The sequence below is a fragment of the Triticum urartu genome, chromosome 6 (genome assembly GCF_003073215.2).
Source record: "Triticum urartu cultivar G1812 chromosome 6, Tu2.1, whole genome shotgun sequence".
NCBI lineage: Eukaryota > Viridiplantae > Streptophyta > Magnoliopsida > Poales > Poaceae > Triticum > Triticum urartu.
The window spans coordinates 106,598,694-106,620,395 of NC_053027.1; positions in this window are offsets into that span (position 1 = coordinate 106,598,694).

Here is a 21,702-nt window from a genome sequence, read left to right on the forward strand (position 1 = left end):
CAACCGCCAAGGCCCGGCAGGCGACACATCCGGCAATTTCCCTGCCGGGGTCATCTGCCTTGGTTTTCTTGGTGGAGCCGGTGTCACCAGATCCCTCGACGGCAAGCACGGCTTTACCTTTGCGCTTCCTGTTGCGGCGCCGACCCTTCTTCGCCGGGGCGGCAGTATCTTCATCTGAGGAGTCGGTTTCCACGATGGCGTCTTTGCCGGGGTACTTCCTTCCCTCTTCAGCCCAGGCACATCTGTCAGCAAGAACATAGAGTTCTGCTACATCTTTCACCTTGTTCATTGCCAGCTCTTCGCGCATCTTGCAGTTACGCATGTTTTGATGGAACGCGCTGATGATGGCGGCAGGGTGAACATCAGGGATATTGTACTATATCCGGCTGAACCTCTGTATATACTTGCGGAGACTCTCACCTCCCTTCTGGGGAATGACGTGCAGGTCGCTCGCTTGGCCATGGGCTTGGTGGCCTCTAGTAAAGGCGCCCACAAACTCATGGCACAAATCCGACCAAGAGGAAATAGAGTCTACCGGCAAGTGCATCAACCATGACATGGCGTTGGGTGTAAGAGCCAACAGAAAGTAATTCGCAAGCACCTTATCGTCGCGGGCTCCCGCAGCTTGCATCGCAATGGTGTAGATGCTGAGGAACTCGGACGGGTGGGTCTTGCCGCTGTACTTTTCGCCCACGTCAGGTTTGAAGGTGCGGTGAGTGGGCCACTGGAACTGCCGCAGCTCACGGGTAAAAGCCGGACAGCCTACCTCGTAAGGTAGGCCTCCAGGGCTCTCCGGTGTCGGGTGGTTCACAGCAGGCCCTGCTGCCTGTCTGACTGGTGGCGCGCTCCGCGCCGGCGCTCGATAGTGGTTCGAGCGTCTTCATGTTCTCGTTCCCGAAGGACTTGGCGCTGGTCGCAGTGGGTCCGCGGGTCGGATGACGCTATGGAGATTTCGTCGCCCGCAACGTCGCGACGGGCTGGCGTCCGTGGTACCGGGCGAGGAGGAGGCGAGTGCACCGTGGTCGCGGCGCCGCCAGCTTTCCTGCCACTGGTGCGTGGGACTCCTTCAGAGCATCGACCCGGGGGCTCCACCGGACTCGATTCGTCTTTGTTGGCCACCGCAACAAGGCTTCGGATAGTGGCTCTCCATTTGTCGAGTTTCCCCGTAGTGGGAGGAAAATCGAGGAGCAACTATGCGCGCGCCAGGGCTTCTGCTGGCGTTGGTGGCAGCGAAACCTGCACGGATCGCGACGCGCTTCGACTTCTGACCATGTTAGAAGGAGCTCTATCACGACCCCGCAGTCGCATGCCATCTTCACCAGCGCCTCGGCGAGCGGGCAGGTCTTCTACCTCCCGGGAGTGGCGCTCGGGGCTCTTCCCGTGGCGACGCCCGGGGTCTTCGGCGTGGTTGCGCCGTTCGTCGCGCGCCGCTTGAGAGGAGCGCGCCGTCGGCGCCAGCGTGGGAGTCTTGGAGGCCCTCGCATCGCCTTTGGGCGGGGCGGTAGCGATCTTGGAAGGCCCCGCGCCACCCGTGGAGGGCCTGGCTCCGTCTTTGGATTTGGCGGTGTGCGGCCCGTTACCAGGCGCATGAACATCGCCGCCTCCCAAACTCCGGCTGCTGGGACGGTGTTGGTGTTTGTGAACGGCGGCTCGGGTCCTTTCTGTGACCGGTCCGCTGCTCGCCCGCGTCGGGACGGGATGTCCGGCTTCCGATGGGCCAACCGCCACCGTCGTCTTCTTCTTGGGCGCCATCACGATGAAGAAGCGTCGAACTAACTGCTAAAGCCGATTCTCACAACTGCGCCCCCTACCTGGCGCGCCAAAGATGTCGGTGGGAACGACACCTATGGGATCACAAGAATCCCTACTACGGTTGCGGGGCACGGGGTCGTGAGAAGAGTGGATCAAACATATAGCACACGGTTCGTTTATCCAGGTTCGGGCCGCGGGGATGCGTAAAACCCTACTCCTGCTTTGGTGGATTGTATATCTGTGTTCTTGAGCTAGCTATGGGGCGTGAGGAGCTCCAAAAAGCCGAATCCTCCTCCTGGTCGCCTCGGGCCTCCTTTTATAGGAAAGGGGTTGCCACAATGGCACGCAGGAGGTGGAAAGGGAACAGTGATGTGAGGTTATCCCTCGCATTACATGACAAGGCGCATTTAATGCATCTTTCCCAGGTGTCCTTGCTTTATTGGGGACGGGGGAGAGCCATGTCTCGTCCGTCGCCGCTCCCTCTCGCGTCGACACGCGCCCTGGCCAGCGGCGCCCGCGGTGCCATGTAGGCAGGCAGGCAGCTGAGGTGGCGCAGTGGTGGGTCTCCACGAAGATCTGCATGCCGCCACGCAGGTGCCTGCCCAGCTGGTTGGGTCGGCAGCTGCATGCGAACGGCGGTGGAGGTTTGACTGGCGTGGGCCTAATGGTGGCCCAATGGGTGTTCTTGGCAAGGGCCTTGCCGGGGCCCCGGCAAGGGTCTTGCCGTGGCGCCTGCTGTCATCCCCGGCAAGGCTCTGGCCGGGGGCCTTGTGGTTCTCCTTGGCTGGGATCCCGCCAAGGATCATCATCTTCTAAAGGGTGTATCTGATCTTGAATGTCTTCACAAAGATCTGCATGCCACCACGGGGATGTCTCCCGAATCCTTGCCCCATGGGGGCAGTGGACTCAAGGGTGACTCACTCCATAGGTGTGGGGCGAGCTGCCACGGCAAGGGTCTTGCCGGGTTTGCCAAAACCGCCTCCCGGCAAGGATCTTGTCGGGGGGTCCGCTTCGTCCCCTTTGCTCTTTGTGGTCTTGGTCTTGGCGTCGTTGTGCTACTCCTGAGCTTCGGCCTTACCTTGGCTCACCTCCCTTGCCTTGCTCAGTGTGGTGGTGCCCGTGGCTAAGACTGCCCGTGCACAGTTATAGGGGTACAAAAAGTGTACCCCTCTTTTTGTACACCGACAATAGGGAGACACTCTTCGAGTTGAATCCGCAATGCATTCCATAGATAATCTGACTATTTTTATGTTTTCATGAATCTCAGATTCTGAACGGCATCATAATGATTATGAGCTTGCGCTCATGAAAAGAATAAAGCAGAACAATGTCATGGTGGTCAAACTTGGCATTAAAGGACTAAAATCAAGTCTGGATGCAATGCAATGCGAACGCTCTCCACCTACAGATTCATGCTCAGAATATGATCCTAACAGTGATTCTGAGCTAGAGGGAGACCTAAGTCAATGTAGCTCCCTAGTGGAGGAGTCAGAGGAAGATGCCCTATCTTATTCACCCATCAAGGTGCTTGCTCTAACTTTCCAAGGTTATATTTGTCGCACATATCTTGCAACTGATGCTTTGCATTGCTTCTACTTTGTTGAACTGTCATTAGCTTAGTTTACACATCGTGTATGTGAATACAACCTGCCTATCCATTTTCAGTACATATTCCATCTGTCATCATACCATATTTATCCTTTCAAATGTTGTTCGTGTGTATTAGACGTTCTAAAGGAAGAGGGCGATTGCTGATCATGGAGGAGCATAAGCAAAGTATTTGGAAAAGGTAGTGGCACCTGATAAATCAAATAGCCCATTAGGTGTAGTTGCAATATCACCTGAACCAAAAAAACACCCCAACTCTAGCAGACTCTAGCCCTACTACACTGGTCATTTCTGATGCCCCAACTCAGCAGACCCCAACTGCAGCAAACATTATGATTATGCCAGTTGACATAGCACCAGATCTACGATGCAAAACCCCCATTCTAGCAAAGAGTACGCCAAATCTAGTTGCCAAATCCCTTTTCGAACCAGAGAGAGCCCCAATTGCAGCAAATAGGACCCCTGTTCCATTTCTTCCCAGCTTAGAAGACAAAGCTTATATTGTTGTCAGGAACTTTGTGCGCATCTTTCCTTCATGGAAAGATTATATCGCAGACACAGAACAATTTCCAGTCTTCATCCGCAACTTACGCGTAAGTAATGTACTAATGTTATTCACGGTCATTACTGCATATGTTTCTGCTGACAGAAAACACAAGATTTCATTCTTTTAAATAGGCGAGGACTAAGGATTGTGAAGACGAGCAAGGGTTGGTTGCGCTTTTCAAGCACTCGTTGATGAAGTATCGTTCCTACCCGAGGCAAGTGCACTTCGATGGCAAGCCTCTAAACGAAATTTCTGTAAAGTCTCCGGTGCTACATTTATCCGACGGTGACTGGAATAATCTTGTTACACATTGGTCTCGGCTGCAGCGTAAGGTACTATCTATGATATCACGTCACAATTTGAACTACATTTCTGCATTTTCCTTAACGTCTCACTTGTACGAAAACTGTTAGTAGAAGAACTTTTGTTCTCAAGGGACCACAGAATCTCGCAACTATACTGCACACTGCATTGCTCTTGTGAGTACCTCTTGCCCTGTATGACCATACTTACTTTCATAGTTGTTTGATTATTTAGCATCAATGCACATGTTAGCCTCGTTATCGTCCATTTGGTGGACATTATAAGATCTGTATGGACTCTTACATAAATTTAGTATCAACCCAATGCTTTTGAAGAGGTTTAGATCTGCAGTCCTCTTGTAAGGACCGAACGTCGTCTATCACTGTACTTACATTAACAGCTACTCCCTCCGTCCCATAATATAAGAACGTTTTGTACAGTACACCAGTGTTCAAAACACTCTTGTATTATGGGAAGAGGGATTGGTTCATTGTGTAGCATTCTGCATCTTATCTCCCTCGCCCACCATTTACTAAAAAAGATCAGATCTATATTTAATCTTACCAAAAAGTAGAATACACAGACAATGCCAGTGCAGAAGTGTATCCCATTGCTCTTGTCAGTACATTTTGTCATGTAATGCTTGTACTTCCAGGGATTGGTAGTTGATTATGTAGCATCAATCTGCATCTTATCTTCATTATCCTCTATACCTTCCAGTATTATCATATCTATAATTACTCTCTACAAAATGTAGAGTACAGGCAATGCTTATGAAGAAGATTTTGTGCTGAAATTCTTGAGTTATCCTTCCCTTGGCATGGAGAAGGGCATTATAAAACCGGTGTTAACTGTTAATGTAAGTCAGTCCTTCTAAAGCCTTTATCCTCAACTGCTGTTTAATTTGCTCATACTCCCTATCGTTTACTGCTGTTTAGTTTGTTGTTTCTACCAAAATGCATGTTCGCAAGAACCGTAAGTTCTAAGTTTTACTTGTAAAACCAAATTCCTTATTCATACCATGCACATTACTCAATACTCCCTATATGTATGCTTGTTTTTGTGGATCTATAATCCAGTGTGTGGTGAAGCAGCCCACGTTTGCACCTTGTCATCTCCTGTTTTATCTTACTGATGTGGCTGATGATATGAACAACATGCCATGCACATTAACCAAAATAGATACAATGATTTTCTTTGCCCTTCATGTATGCTTGTTATGTTGACATGGTAATCCAGTAGTGTGGTGAAGCTCCCCGTATTATGAGCAATGCCAAATTATGCTATTGATATTTTGAACTTACTCTTTATTTTCTAATTTGAAATTGGATGGAATTGACAGCACAGTTATCATCTTTGTTAATACACGTGCAAAACCTGTCATCTCTCTGCTTTGTTTCAGGGTGATATGCCTGATGGCATGCACAAGTCTGCTGAAGGCTGTGCGACAAACCCAACATATATTGCAGCAAACAAGGCAAAACATCTTGAAGATAGCGAGACAACCCCAAAGTCTTGTCTTGATGCAGTGTTCAAGTTACTTGAGACTAGCAATCAGACAAGCTCACAGAATTCGTTGTCTGAATCAGTTCGACTTCTTCAGTCCCAAGTTCTAGCAGAAAGGCATTCTGCAACTCAACTTTGACTTGAAGTCCTATCTCTAAGAAAGATCGCGGAGAACAGCAATGAGAACCTCATCGCTAAATAGCTACACCTGGAAGCTATGACGACATGCTAGGTCGGTCTCACGGCCTTGCTCAGCAGCTTGCGCAGTAGTTCCCGCGCAAGGCTAACCTTTCTTGAACTGTCTTGGAAGTGGTCTTGGTTCAATATTATTTTGTTACGCTGCAATGGTGCCCAGTTTTTGTATTCTGCTTCTTCGTTGCGCTTTATGATCACTGGTGGCGAACTTCGATGCCCAGTGGATGTAATATACCATAAATCCTTTATTGTATAGTGTAGGTTTATTCTTAGTTACAATGCTGTAATTTCTTTATTGTATAGAGTAGGTTTGTTCTTAATTCCTACTAGTTACTGCCATCATTCGCTATCTGAAAAAAATCAGATGTAGTCGACCGGGCCGAAACATTCGCCTCTAATGGGCCTGGTGTTTAGCGGGCCACAATTGGGCCGGCCTGCATCTTTCTTGGGCCCGAATGATTGGGGCCTTCACACTTTGCGCGAGGCCCACAACTTACGTCAGCCCATATTTTAGTTGGGCCTTTTGTGGACCCATCGCTTAGTTTGGTCCAGGTAGCGTTGGGCCATTAACACGCTGAATATTGTACTGGCCTGTTACGGCCCAGATGAAACCATGGGCCTTTAGCAGGCCGAAATGCATATGGGGCCTCAATTTTCACTAGTCATCGATGGGCCTTCAGCAGGCTGAAATGTAGACTGGGCCTTTTTGGGCCTAGTTATATCACGTGCAGTTACCAGGCCAAAACATATCTCGGGCCTTAGTTGACCCACTGATATCATGGGCCTTTAAGAGGCCGAAAGCTTAGTACATACATCAACGGGCCGAATTATGTGACTGGCCTTTAACAGGCCCAAAGTCACGTTGGGCTTAACTGTTGCCACCTTTATCACAGACCGTTAGTGGGCCCGATGTCCCGTCGGACCATATATGGCCCATGGGCAGCACGGGCCATTCCCAAGCCGAAAGTCACACCGGGCTGAAATGGGTCCATGTCTACATCGGGCCTTTAACAGGCCGAAAGTCACTAGGCTATAATTGGGCCCAAATATTCGACGAACAATTAATGGGCCAGATCTGGCTTCGGGCCGTAAATGGGCCCAAATATTCGGCGAACAATTAACGGGCCAGATTTGGCTTTGGGCCGTTAATGGGCCTTTATTAAGTAGGTCGTTATTGCACTGGCCCACAAGTACCTGAGTAAGTACTACGGGCCTTTGACTGGGCCGGCCTTTTTAACCTATATGGGCCTCTGTTGGGCCATGCCACGTGTCGACATATCATAGGCGCTTTGGGTCCAATGAGTGGATGACATCTGTCCCAACGGTGAGCCAACACATGTTTCCTCCAGCCAATGATGATTTTACACGTGGAAAATCCCCATTGGTTGGGGCTGTTAACGGGTTATCGGATCCAAAACCGGACCCGATAGCTTAACGGCGTTCCATTACGGTGGATGCCACATGTCAGTCAGCCTTGATGAAAGCACTTCTGTGACACGCGATGTATCGTCATGGAAGTGGACACTTCTATGATGATAATTTTGGTAATGTCATGGAACACTTCTACGACAACACAGCTATGACTATCTTGATTCTATCATAAATTTGTCATGGATGTACATGCATGACAGAAAACGTGACCTACTGTGACAAACACGTATCATCACGGAAGTGTATTTTTTGTAGTGTTAACGAGCCAAGCTGCTTGTTAGTCCACCCCTAAACTCAACTGTTAATACTTGAGAATATTCTTTGGCTCCCCTTGTGTCGAATCAATAAATTTGGGTTGAATACTCTACCTCGAAAACTGTTGCGATCCCCTATACTTGTGGGTTATCAAGACTACTTTCTGGCGTCGTTGCTAGGTAGCATAGCTCTATTCTTTGAGTCACTTGGGATTTATATCTGTTGATCACTATGAGGAACTTGAAAGATGAAAAAATAAGATTTATCCCTCAACTACGAGAGGAGGTAAGGAACTGCCATCTAGCTCTGCACTTGATTCACCTTCTGTTATGAGTAAACTTGTGACACCTACTTCTGCTATTCATTCTGATATGTCGCATGTTATTGATGATGCCACTTCTGCTTTGCATGATACCTATGATGAAACTACTTCTATGCTTGATAATATTGTGCCACTAGGTGAATTTCTTGATGAACAACTTGCTAGGGTTAGAGAGAATAAAATTATTGAAACTGATAATATTGATGAAAGTGATGATGAAGATTCTCCCCCTAGATATGAATTGCTTGTTGTGCCTGAGGGTTGTGTTATGGATGAAGAAACTGCTAGAGACTTTTTAGCTTGCAATAATAGATATGATCTTAAGAAATTATTAGCTAAGCTTAAAGAAAAATCTTTGAATGCTAGAATGAAATATGACCCTGCTTTTGCTACTTCACCTATCTGTATTTCTGATAAGGATTATGATTTCTCTGTCGATCCTGAGTTAATTACTTTGGTTGAATCTGATCCTTTTTATGGCTATGAATCTGAAACTATTGTGGCACATCTTACTAAATTAAATGATATAGTCACCCAGTTCACTAATGATGAGAAAACTCGTTATTTCTTTATCCTTAAGTTGTTTCCGTTCTCATTAAAGGGTGATGCTAAAACATGGTTTAATTCTCTTGATCCTAGTTGTGTGCGTAGTCCCCAGGATATGATTTATTACTTCTCTGCTAAATATTTCCCAGCTCATAAGAAACAAGCTGCCTTAAGGGAAATATATAATTTTGTGCAAATTGAAGAAGAGAGTCTCCCACAAGCTTGGGGGAGGCTTCTCTGATTACTTAATGCTTTTCCTGATCATCCTCTCAAGAAAAATTAAATACTTGATATCTTTTATAATGGACTAATCGATGCTTCCAGAGACCACCTGGATAGTTGTGCTGGTTGTGTTTTCAGGGAAAGAACTGTTGATCAAGCTGAATTGCTATTGAATAATATGTTGAGTAATGAAAATGATTGGACACTTTCTGAACCAACTCCTAAGCCAACTCCGAAGAAAAGGGGTATTCTATTTCTCAGTCCCGAAGATATGCAAGAGGCAAAGAAATCTATGAAATAAAAAGGTATTGAAGCTGAAGATGTTAAGAATTTACCACCTATTGAAGAAATACATGGTATTGATAACCCGACACAGGTAGTAAAGGTAAATTCTCTCTATAGATTTGATGAAGGTGATAATCCTCATTATAAGTTTGCTAGCCAATGCTTAGATGAGTTTGATAATTTTATTGTTAAACAAGAATTGGTAGACAATTGAAATGCAATGCTGATATGCTTGAACACTTAAGTGATTATATGTCTAGAGTTCAAGGTGAACTTAAACTTATTAGTAAACATGCTTCTATGGTTACCACTCAAGTAGAACAAGTACTTAAAGCTCAGAATGATTTGCTCAATGAATTAAATAAGAAGAAAAATGATAATGTTGTTAGAGTTATGACTAGAGGGGGTAAAATGAATCGGGAACCTTTGTATCCTGAGGGCCACCCTAAGAGAATTGAGCAAGATTCTCATAGAACTAACGTTGATGCACCTAGTTCTTCTAAGAAGAAGAAGAAGAAGAAGAAGAAGAAGAAAAATGATAGGACTTTGCATGCTTCTAGTGAACTTGTTGTTGACACACTTGAGAATCCCAATGCTATTTATATTTCTGATGCTGAAACACAATCTAGTAATGAACATGGACCTAGTGATAATGTTAATGATGATGTTCATATTGATGCTCAACCTATCAATGATAATGATGTAGAGATTGAACCTCTTGTTGATCTTGATAACCCGCAATCAAAGAATCAACATTATGATAGGAGAGACTTCGTTGCTGGAAGCACAGTAAAGAAAGAGAACCATGGGTTCAGAAACCCATGCCTTTTCCTCCTAAACCATCCAAGAAAAAGGATGATGAGGATTTTGAGCGCTTTGCTAAAATGATTAGACCTATCTTTTTGTGTATGCGTTTGACTGATATGCTTAAAATGAACCCTTATGCTAAGTATATGAAAGATATTGTTACAAATAAAAGAAAGATACCGAAAGCTGAAATTTCCACCATGCTTGCTAATTATACTTTTAAGGGTGGAATACCAAAGAAACTAGGAGATCCAGGAGTACCAACTATACCATGCTCCATTAAGAGAAATTATGTTAAAACTACTTTATGTGATCTTGGAGCCGGTGTTAGTGTTATGCCTCTCTCTTTATATCATAGACTTAATTTGAATAAGTTGACACCTACTGAAATATCTTTGCAAATGGATAATAAATCAACTGCTATACCTGCCGGTATTTGTGAGGATGTGCCTGTTGTGGGTGCAAACATCACTATTTTAACGGACTTTGTTATTCTTGATATTCTCGAGGATGATAGTATGTCCATTATTCTCGGAAGACCCTTTTTGAATACTACAGGGGCTGTTATTGATTGCAACAAAGGCAATGTCACTTTTCATGTTAATGGTAATGAGCACACGGTACACTTTCCGAGGAAACAACCTCAAGTCCACACTATCAATTCTATTGGAATAACTTCAACGATTTCTGTTGGGGGTTTTGAATTTCCTCTTCCTACTGTCAAGAAGAAATATGATATTCTTATTGTTGGGGACGTGCATATCCCCGTTGATGTAACCTAGTGGTATTCGAAATTTCTCCGGTTTCATGCGATTCGGAATGAGTTTGTTAACAAGACTTGATCAACCTTGTTAGTGGATTCCTTTTGACGAGCATGAGATGGATGAAGTTAGAAAGCACAACTCTCTGTACCTTCCTTTTACTTTCTGTTATTTATATTAAATAAAGTGAAATTAGTATTTTCTGTCTTTTTCTGAATTATCCTTGCAATAAAAAATACCCCGAAAATAAAAGTTCTCCAAATGCCCTGAAAACGAAATATGATTTTTTCCAGAATATTTGAGAATTATTGGCACTGAGAACACATCAGGGGGACACACCGTGTGCCCACGAGGGTGGAGGGCGTGCCCTACCCCCCTGGGCACGCCCCTGCCTCGTGGACCCCACGTGGGTCCCCTCCACTTATTCTTGCACCCACACACTTCGTCTTCCTCCAGAAAAAACCATCCACCAGCTCAAACCCATGTTCTAGCTCATCTTGCTGCCATTTTCGATCTCCTTGCTCAAAGCTCCATTCACAAAACTGCTTTGGGGGATTGTTCTTCGGTATGTGACTACTCCAATGGTCTAATTAATTTTTGTTCTAGTGCTTTACTTATTGCAAATTTTTGCTGCTTAGGTGACCCTGTTCTTGAGCTTGCATGTCAAATTTATGTGGTCAAAAGTAGTTTTAATGCATGATATGGCCTCTAGGCACTTGTAGGAGTAGTTGCTATCAATTTTTTTGAGTTTGGTTCACTTTTATTTTAAGTTACTAAAAATTTCAGAAATTTTCAGAAAAAGATGAAGAGATTCTTGAGGGGCTCATCGAGCCGAAGCTCTAAGATAAGCAAAGTGAAGAAAATAGGAAGCCCAAGTATAATCTCCCTCGTACTGCGGAGGTTCGGCCGTGTGAATGGCCTTGTGATGAGTTCTTGAGAGAAGCCGGGATTTATGAAGATTTTTATTATTTGGCTGAGAATGCAGGCCTCACCGACTTCCTCCACGACCAGCGTGAACAGTATCTCTTACTCACCAATATTTTTGTGTAAAATTTTCATTTCCATGCTAGGAGATCACCAACTTCGGTGGAATTTTATTTATATGATGAGCATAAGGAGATGTCACTTTATGATTTTTGCCGGGTTTGTAGGATACCCTTTGAGGGCAGCATAGATGAACCACATCGTAATGATGTGGAAGGATTTATTGATATGATTGCTGTAGGGGAAACAAGGAAGGTTTCCGATGCAAGAATTACTAGCATACATTTTCCTGTTCTACGTTACTTCGCAATATTTGCTAGTAGGTGCTTAATTGGTCACGGGAACTGTGGAAATCTTAGTGCCCCTGATATTGTTATTTTGCGCCATGCTTTTTTCGTGATACTACTTTTAGTTTAGCGCTATTGTTCCTAAATGGTTAAATCTGAACCGTACAAAGGGTCCCATCTTAGGAGGCATCTTCGCCTCACGCCTTGCTGCACACTTTGACATACCCATTAGGCATTATGAGAAAGAGGAAAAGTTGATGCCTCATATTTTTCTAGATTATAAGAGCATGGTAGCACATGATTTTATTGTTAAGAATAAGAAGAAGATGCTTAACCATAGACTAATATTTAATAAGAATCACTTTGAGACTATTACCTTGCCTGCTCCCTCTTTGTTCAACATATTTTCAGGCGCGTACCTTGTTTTGTCGGCGGCCGTTCAGGCATACCAGAGCCTAACATCAGCTCCAGAGCCGGAGCCACTATCTGAACCGCACTGTCAGTCTGTTTATTAGTGGGATTTGAAGGAGATTGCCAACTAGTGGCACCCTGTGGATCCTCCTCAGTTCACCGGTTGATGCACAGTTTTCTCAAATCCTTCTTTGAATGATGGAGTAACAGAATCAGCAGGTGGTCTAGTGACGGGAGTGGAGGATGAGCCTACTGTGGCGACTTTGGCAGACTGCGGCCCCTGGGCGGCGACTGCTCGCGGGCTGGGACGAAGGCGAGAATGGTTTGACTCGGCCATGGCTGAAACGAAGCACGCTAGCGACTCGACGAAGGACCGCAGTGGTTCAACGAAGCGGTCGGCGTGGGCGGCGAGATGACGAGCATCTTTAGCACGGAGGCGGCGGCCAGCCAGCGCGGGTGGCTCAGAGTAGTGGAGATGGAGCCCTGTGGCTTGATCACAAGGCGAAGAGGTTTAGCGTGGAAGCGAGGGTCGCAACACGGTCAGATGCCGAGGCCCAACGGCGACTCGAAGAGACAGCAATTTAGCAACTTGAGGCCAAGACGGAGGAGGCGAGTCCGAGCAGGAGGCGGCTTGACGGCGGCCGGGCGCGGTGCGAGGCGACGCGCGGGTCATGGAAGGAGTACGCGGGCGGCCCAAGCTGCGAGCCGACGACTTGCGGGGCGGTTCCTGGCGCGGTTGAATGGATATGGCAATATAATCTGGGTCATGGTCAATCTAGTTGACCCACATCCACATCCCCCTTCCAGTCGTGGCCCCCTTTTTCTTTTCTTTTTAAACGCACTGCACCCATTTGAGTCCAAGTTGCAAACGGCAATGATGAGGTTGACCGAGTCCTCCTCTTGTCGAATTTGTCCCACGTATGTTCCCATCTGGATATTACGTGGAGTAGCAATCAATTCTCGATCTCTGTGCTGGCCATGTAGTAGCACTAGGGCGTTGGATGCTTTAGCACTGGACTCCTCCCTTAAATACTCGTTTTTAATCCATGTAAGACAACTGCTATGATGAATCTCCACACGTGTTGCTTTACCCTTGATTGCGATCCTTGCATTGTTTCCTCTTTGACACGGCTTAGCAATTTTTCCAAAACCTGTACTCAGACAGCGGAGGCGTCAAATCAACGTTGGCGACTTCGTAGCGGCGTACGGCGCACATCCCTAATTCTCATCTCCAATTTTGAATATGCTAGCTCCGGAACCATGATTCTGATCTTAAATGATGAACTTTTTGACCCTGCCGTCAGGCTGTTTCATGCCAGGTTATCCTATATAATTTGGTCTCTGGCTTTTCTTCATCTGGTGAATCGTGAGCTTCTTGATCCCTGAAAGAGATCCCTCCAAGAACTCAACACCACTGTGCGCAGGCCCCATGATGGGCGCCAACTGTCGTGGAATTGTCACGGCAGATGTCCTAGTGTGAGGACTTAGTCGTGAGGCCAACACATCTATGTGGTATCTTGATAGGGGTTGATCGGAATCGAGAAACGCAACACACAAGGCGAGGATTTAGACAGCTTCGGGCCCCAGGAAATATCATCCAGTAATATCCCTACATGTTGTTTATGGTTAGGTCTCATTATGCTGATGAGGGAGACGCCGCATAAGCCAGCTCTCTTCTAATTGTGTCTAGCCTTAGAGATTGTTTCTTCCCCCTCTTGGGGTGCCCTGCCCCTCCTTATATATGTTGAAGGGGCAGGTTACATGACTAGTCCTGGTAGGATTAGGATTGCTCTATTACAAGTAGAGTCCTAGTCTTTCTTCCTTTGTAAGGGAATATTTCTTACGCTTTCCTCTTAAGCCAGCCCATCATAAACGTGAGCCAGCCTTCTGGGCCTTGGGTCTTGTAATCCGTCTAACCCGCCAGCCGGGTTACTAATGAGTCGCTAAGATCAGGCGGGTCACTCTTGAGTCGCCAAGCTCCGGGAGGGTCACCAGTGAGTCGCCACACTCCAGTCGGGTCATACATCTGATGGGTTACACCGCGGGGTATATCCCCGATAGTGGTCAAAAGTAGTTTTAATGCATGATATTGCCCCTAGGAACTTGTAGGAGTAGTTGCTATCAATTTTGTCGAGTTTGGTTCACTTTTATTTTGAGTCACTAAAAATTTCAGAAATTTTTCAGAGAAAGAAATATGTTTAGAAAAATGTACCAAGATGGTTCCTCAAGGAAGCAAGGACCCAGGCCCTCGATACGTGAGCCGGACTATGAACTACCAAGAGAAGCTCAAGTGCGGCCTTGTGAATGGCCGTCAAAAGATTTTATGGTCCAAGCAGGAATTAAGGAGGAATTTGACGAGTATGTGCGTAATGCTGAACTTGAGGGCTTCGTGTCAGATAAGTGCCCCCAATATTATCACTTAACTGATTCCTTTGTGAGAAGGTTTAAATTTACATCATCATGCAATTCTCACACTGTCCTATTTGATATCTATGATAAATCTTATACCATGGACTTAGAAGATTTTAATACTACTTGTAAACTCCCGCATTGGGGTAGTGTTAGTGAACCTCGCAAATCTGAATTTAAAGAATTTCTTTCTAATATCACTGTGGGAGAATCTAGAGAAATAACACAAGCTACCATAGGGAGCATTCATTTTCCTGCCATACATTATTTTGCTGTCTTCGTGGGTAGATGCATTAACGGTAAAGATGAGGCTTGCCACATGTGTGTTCCAGATCTTAGTGTCCTCAAGAGTGCGGTATTGGGTGATAAACAATACAACTTGGGGGCTATTGTTGCATGTAGATTGCATCTTAATAGTTTAAATGGAGATTTGTTTGGTGGAATTTATGCAACTCGTGTAGCTAACTATCTTGATATACCCATACGTGGAAATAATATTGAGTTACCTCCTACTTATCTAGATTATAATGCTATGGTTCGTCATCAGTTTGTTTAGAGGAATGAATAGTTCCTCCAGTACTGACTAATCTTTGACAGACGACGCACCGTCCATGTTGCTCTCCCTGCTCCTGCTTTCTTTGACTTTCAGGCAAAAGGGAGATATGTTATAACGAGGGAGGAGGCGAACGAGTACGAGAGGAGGACGGAGGTAGATCACCTCCAGGCTGCAGCTCTTCAGGCAGTAGATGCTGCATCTCAGTACGACCCCAGTTTCAACTGCGGATATCCACCAGGCCAGCCATGGACGTAGACCAACTTAGGCCAAAAGCCTAAGCTTGGGGGAGTACGTATTTCTCACCGACATTACATTCATGTTCACACACTCATGCTAGTTGTCGGTGCTCATACTTTTTCATTGTACTATCCATGCTAGTTTAATTTTCTTTTCCAGCTTTCTTCTTGTGTGTTTGAAAAACCTTAAGAAAAACCCAAAAAATTAGTTGTAGCCTTTAGCTGGTTTACTTTCCATGCTTGTAGTAGTGGTAATTAAAAAGAAAACCCAAAAAGATTTCTCGTTCCTCTTTTGCTTTTTGGGAGCTTTCCCGTATAAATAGTTTGTTTCTTTTCTTTGGGGGTCAAGAGGAGAAGACCTTAATGAAAATGTTGAGTGGCTCTCATATGCATTATTGTTGATCTAACAAAGAGCCCATATTACCTTGTATTCTCCCTTGAATTGAATGCTTGTAGATTCCAGCTTAGTCCAATGCACGTGCACTATTATTTTTATCCACACCGTTCGGTTGTGCAAGTGAAAGGCAATAATGACGATATATGATGGACTGATTGAGATGAGAGAAGCTGGTACGAACCCGACCTCTCTTGTTTTTATAAATATGATTAGTTCATCGTTCCTGATTTAGCCTATTATGAATGAAACATGTTTGCATTGACAATTAGAGATTATAGTTGCTCATGCTATGCTTAAGTAGCTAGGAGTTTATAATGGTTTACCTTGCGTGCCAACATGCTATTAAAATGGTTGTGATGTGGTATGATAGGGTGGTATCCTCATTTGAACAATTCGAGTGGCTTGACTTGGCACATGTTCACGCATGTAGTTGAAACAAAATCAACATAGCCTCCACGATATTTATGTTCATGGTGAATTATATCCTACTCATGCTTGCATTCAGTGTTGATTAATTTTAATGCATGTTCATGGCTGTTTTCGCTCTCTAGCTGGTCGCTTCCCAGTCTCTTTATAGCCTTCACTTGTACTAAGCGGGAATACTACTTGTGCATCCAATTCCATAAATCCTAAAAGTTATTCCATATGAGTCCACCATACCTTCCTATATGTAGTATCTACCTGCTGTTCCAAGTAAATTTGTATGTGCCAAACTCTAAACATTCAAATGAAATTCTGTTTTGTATGCTCGAATAGCTCACGTATCAACTAGGGTTGTCTATATCTTCCATGCTAGGCGGGTTATTCTCAAGAGGAGTGGACACCGCTCCTCACTCACGAGAAAATGGCTGGTAACCGGGATGCCCAGTCCCATGTTCAAATCAAATCAAAATAATTGCCATGGATTGATGTTTGTTGGTGGTAGGGGGAGTATAAAATTTACCATTCTGCTTGGGAACCGCCTATAATGTGTGTAGCATCGAAGATATCGAGATCTCTCGGTTGTTATGTTGACAATTAAAGTATACCACTCAAAATATTATTTATCTCTATTTCAAAACCGAGCTCTGGCACCTCTACAAATCCCTGCTTCCCTCTGCGAAGGGCCTATCTATTTAGTTTTATGTTGAGTCATCATCCTCTTATTAAAAAGCACCAGTTGGAGAGCACCACTGTCATTTGCATGCATTACTTTTAGTTTACATTGAATATGACTGTGACTGGATCTCTTTTACCATGAATTACAATTTCCAGTCAGCCCTTAATCTTCAGAGGTGCTCTGCATTTATGTTTTGCGGTCTCAGAAAGGGCTAGCGAGATACCATCTTGTTATATCATATTTTGATTGTTTTGAGAAAGTGTTGTCATCCGAGATTTACTATTATTGCTCACTAGTTGATTATGTCATTGATATGAGTAAACATGAGACCTAAATGTTATTGTGAATATGGTTAGTTCATAATCTTTGCTGAAAACTTGAATGCTGGCTTTACATATTTGCAACAACAAGAGCAAACAGAGTTTGTAAAAGTTTTTCTTTATCACTTTCAGTTTATCAACTGAATTGCTTGAGGACAAGCAAAGGTTGAAGCTTGGGGGAGTTGATACGTCTCCATCGTATCTACTTTTCCAAACACTTTTGCCCTTGTTTTGGACTCTAACTTGCATGATTTGAATGGAACTAACCCGAACTGATGATGTTTTTAGCAGAATTGCCATGGTGTTATTTTTGTGCAGAAATAAAAGTTCTTGGAATGACCTGAAAATCAACGGAGAATATTTTTGGAATATATAAAAAATACTAGCGAACGAATCAAGGCAAGGGGGTCCACACCCCGTCCACGAGGGTGGGGGCGCGCCTACCCCCTGGGCGCGCCCCGCTACCTCGTGGGCCCCCTGGTGCTCCACCAACCTGAACTCCAACTCTATATATTCACGTTCGGGGAGAAAAAAGCCAGGGAGAAGGATTCATCGTGTTTTACGATACGGAGCCATCACCAAGCCCTAATCTCTCTCGGGAGGGCTGATCTGGAGTCCGTTCGGGGCTCCGGAGAGGGGAATCCGTCGCCATCGTCATCATCAACCTTCCTCCATCACCAATTTCATGATGCTCACCGCTGTGCATGAGTAATTCCATCGTAGGCTTGCTGGACGGTGATGGGTTGGATGAGATTTATCATGTAATCAAGTTAGTTTTGTTAGGGTTTGATCCCTAGTATCCATTATGTTGTGAGATTGATGTTGCTATGACTTTGCTATGCTTAATGCTTGTTAGTAGGTCCCGAGTGCCATGATTTCAGATCTGAACCTATTATGTTTTCATGAATATATGTGAGTTCTTGATCCTATCTTGCAAGTCTATAGTCACCTATTATGTGTTATGATCCGTTAACCCCGAAGTGACAATAATCGGGATACTTACCGGTGATGACCGTAGTTTGATGAGTTCATGTATTCACTAAGTGTTAATGCTTTGGTCCGGTACTCTATTAAAAGGAGGCCTTGATATCCCTTTGTTTCCAATAGGACCCCGCTGCCACGGGAGGGTAGGACAAAAGATGTCATGCAAGTTCTTTTCCATAAACACGTATGACTATATTCGGAATACATGCCTACATTACATTGATGAACTGGAGCTAGTTCTGTGTCACCCTATGTTATAACTATTGCATGAGGAATCGCATCTGACATAATTATCCATCACTGATCCATTGCCTATGAGCTTTTCACATATTGATCTTTGCTTAGTTACTTTTCCGTTGCCACTTTTACAATCACTACAAAACCAATACCATTACTTTTGCCACCGTTACCGCTACTATCATATTACTTTGCTACTAAATATGCAATGCCATGTTTTTCAGCCAGTTATCATATATGTGAATTATCCACCGCCATGTAGCCAGGCATCATATATGTGAATTATCTCATGCCATCTTTTTTATTACGTATTCCATTTGTCGACAATTTGTGTATATTTTTATAAATATGATTATCAGCCGTTTGAGCCGGTTATGGAAAAATCAGGAGTGAAAACAAGGTCTTCAGAGCAGGCAACGGTACCTGTTGAAGCATATATCTCGATGGTTACAGGGAGCTCCTCAGAGGAGGATTCAGAGACATATGACCAGTCCTATATCCCACCAGAGGTGTATGCTGTAAGTTGCAATGTTTATATTTCTCATATCATGCATATGGTGTCTTGCATTGCTTAGTTTAGACATCATATGCACAATGTTGAATTCCATCTACTTAGTTTAGAGATCATACATGCGAGTGCCAGCTTCTTAGTATATGAATCAATTGTGTCAATTATATCATGCCATCCTATATACTTAGACAACATGTATGTGAATTATTTCATCCCAACCTATTTTAGAAAGACATCATATAGTTTTTTCATGTCATCCTGCTTAGATACTCATCATATGTTGAATTATGCCATTATATCCTATTAAGTTCCATCATATATCTGAAACTGTGTCATGCTATCATGTTTAGTTAGGCATCATATATATGAAAGTGTGCCATGTTGTCCTGTTTGGTTAGACAACATATATGTGAATTACCACATCTGTCTATCATACAATGTCTGTACGTTCAATTTCTTTTCTTGTTTATCAGCCATTTGAATTGGAGGGGGTGATGGCAGTATCTAAGGGAGCAAAAACCTGTTCTTCACAAAAGACAGTGCTACCCATCAATGCAGATGGAACCATGGTTGTACTGGCCCACAAACTAGCCCCACCACACATAATCGAGGCTCTTCCAGATTGCACACTTACATCGTTGGGCAGAGAACCAGCTATAACCCATCTAACCCCAACCCCAGCGGATAGTAACCCATTTCTAGTTGACAAAGCACCATGTCCACCACAGAGTACCCCCACACGAGCAGTTTGTAAAGCAACTACAGTGCGCAAAGCATGAAGACCACTGCAGCGAACCCAAACTCCACGTTTAAAGCAGAAGAGCAACTGTTCTCAGGTCAGATTCCGTAGCTATGGTCCGTACTCCTTTGCCGTTGCATCACTGTATTTACTCATACCAACTACTTTCGAATTTGAAGGATCCAATTGAAACTCCAATGGCACAACAGGTATGTTTTAAACCTATTTCTTTAACTGGATTGTTGTTCTAACTTCTTTCTCTATGTTGATTTCAGTTTCAGTTGTATAAACAGTTATGTTCTCATGTGATGCACATTACAAGTGTTGCCAATGTTGTGTAGTTTCTCACACTTATATTCTGTCTATGCTGCTGTGTCTTAAAAATATATGAGTTGAACTGCGTCTCTATCTTGATTTGGCAACATAAACTAGAATGATATGGACAATATACTGACCATAGTACATAGATATATGTTTGTTTCATGATGTTATCCTGTCCACCTTACTACTGAACCGGTTTACCAAAATGAGTTTCGTATACTACATGCTAAACCTGTGATATGTCTACTTGTTTCTCTTGTAGTATGCGAGCAGAATATTGGAGAAGAGCACCCCACTATGCAAATGGTAGAGAAAGTAATGCAGATAAGGTTCAAGATAGTGAGACAGCCATGTTGGTCTCTAAGAAAGGTGATAAAAACGATCTTGTAGACAGTGAGAAAACCCCACAGTCATGCGTTGATGTAGTGTTCGAGTTACTGGCCAGTACCGCTGGCACAAGCTCTTCGAACTCGCTGCCTGAATCACTTCGGCTTCTTCAGTCTCAGCTACAAGCTGAAAGGCATCAGTCAGCTGTGTCGCGGCAACAAGCCGAAGGACTAAGGAAGTCCCTGCAGAATTCAAATGCATACTTTCTTGTGCAATAGCAAGTGCTGGAGGATTTAAGCACCAAACAAGAGAAAGTTAATAAGCTTGCTAAGCATCTTGCCAGCATTATGGGTACCCATGATATTGTTTCTGGAGCTCTTCTAAAGTGGTTTCAATTCTGGACTTGTTTTGTTGCGGCGTTTATTTGCACTGGTCGCCAACTTTGACAACCAGTGTATATGATATGCTACTTTGATGCCCAGTGGATGTAATATGTGTAAGTTGCTTGCTTATTTATTTCCTTGTTGTCTTGTTTATTTGCTTGCTTGTAGTCAGTGCAGTTTTTTTTCCGCGGTTTGCTAGTGGCCTCAATAACCTATTTTTTAAAAACTAGACCACAATAACCATGGGCTACATATTTACTGTAGTTACCATGGGCCTCCTACGGGCCATAGAAACAATGGGCCTTCTAAGGGCCATAGAAACAATGGGCCTTCTATGGGTCATAGCATCAATGGGCCTTCTACGGGTCGTATGATCGACCGGCCAAACATGGGCCAACAACGGACCGCATTATGGGCCGTAAATGGGGTAGAGTTGGAATTGTCCATTCATGGGCGGACCATAACGGGCCATCATTAATCAGCCGTATTTGATGACGCTATGAAAACGGCCCAATGGGCCACAAACGGGCCGACTGTAACCATGGGCTAAATTTGGCCCACAATCAGAAAAGGCTAGTAACAGGCTATAAGTAATCGAATGCTGGAAATGAGCCCAAGAATAAATGGGCCCTGAGAAGGCCGAAATATAACATGGGCTTGAAAGGGGCCATTGGAATAATGGGTTGTTAAAGGGTATAAAGCAATGTACTATTCATTACGGGCCAGTTTCACCATGAGCTGTTAATGGGCCAAGAGTTACAAAGTGCCTCATATGGGCCGAAAGAGGTCATGGGCCAGACATGGGCCAAAAGTTACAATGGGATGGAATCATATTGGACGGCCCAGATAATGCTACTGGGCTTAATTCTGATAGGCCATAACGGGCCCTGAGTTAGCGGGCTGTAAATGGGCTATGTGCGAACAGGCCGTTAACAGGCTTTCCGTGGGCTGGCCTGCTATC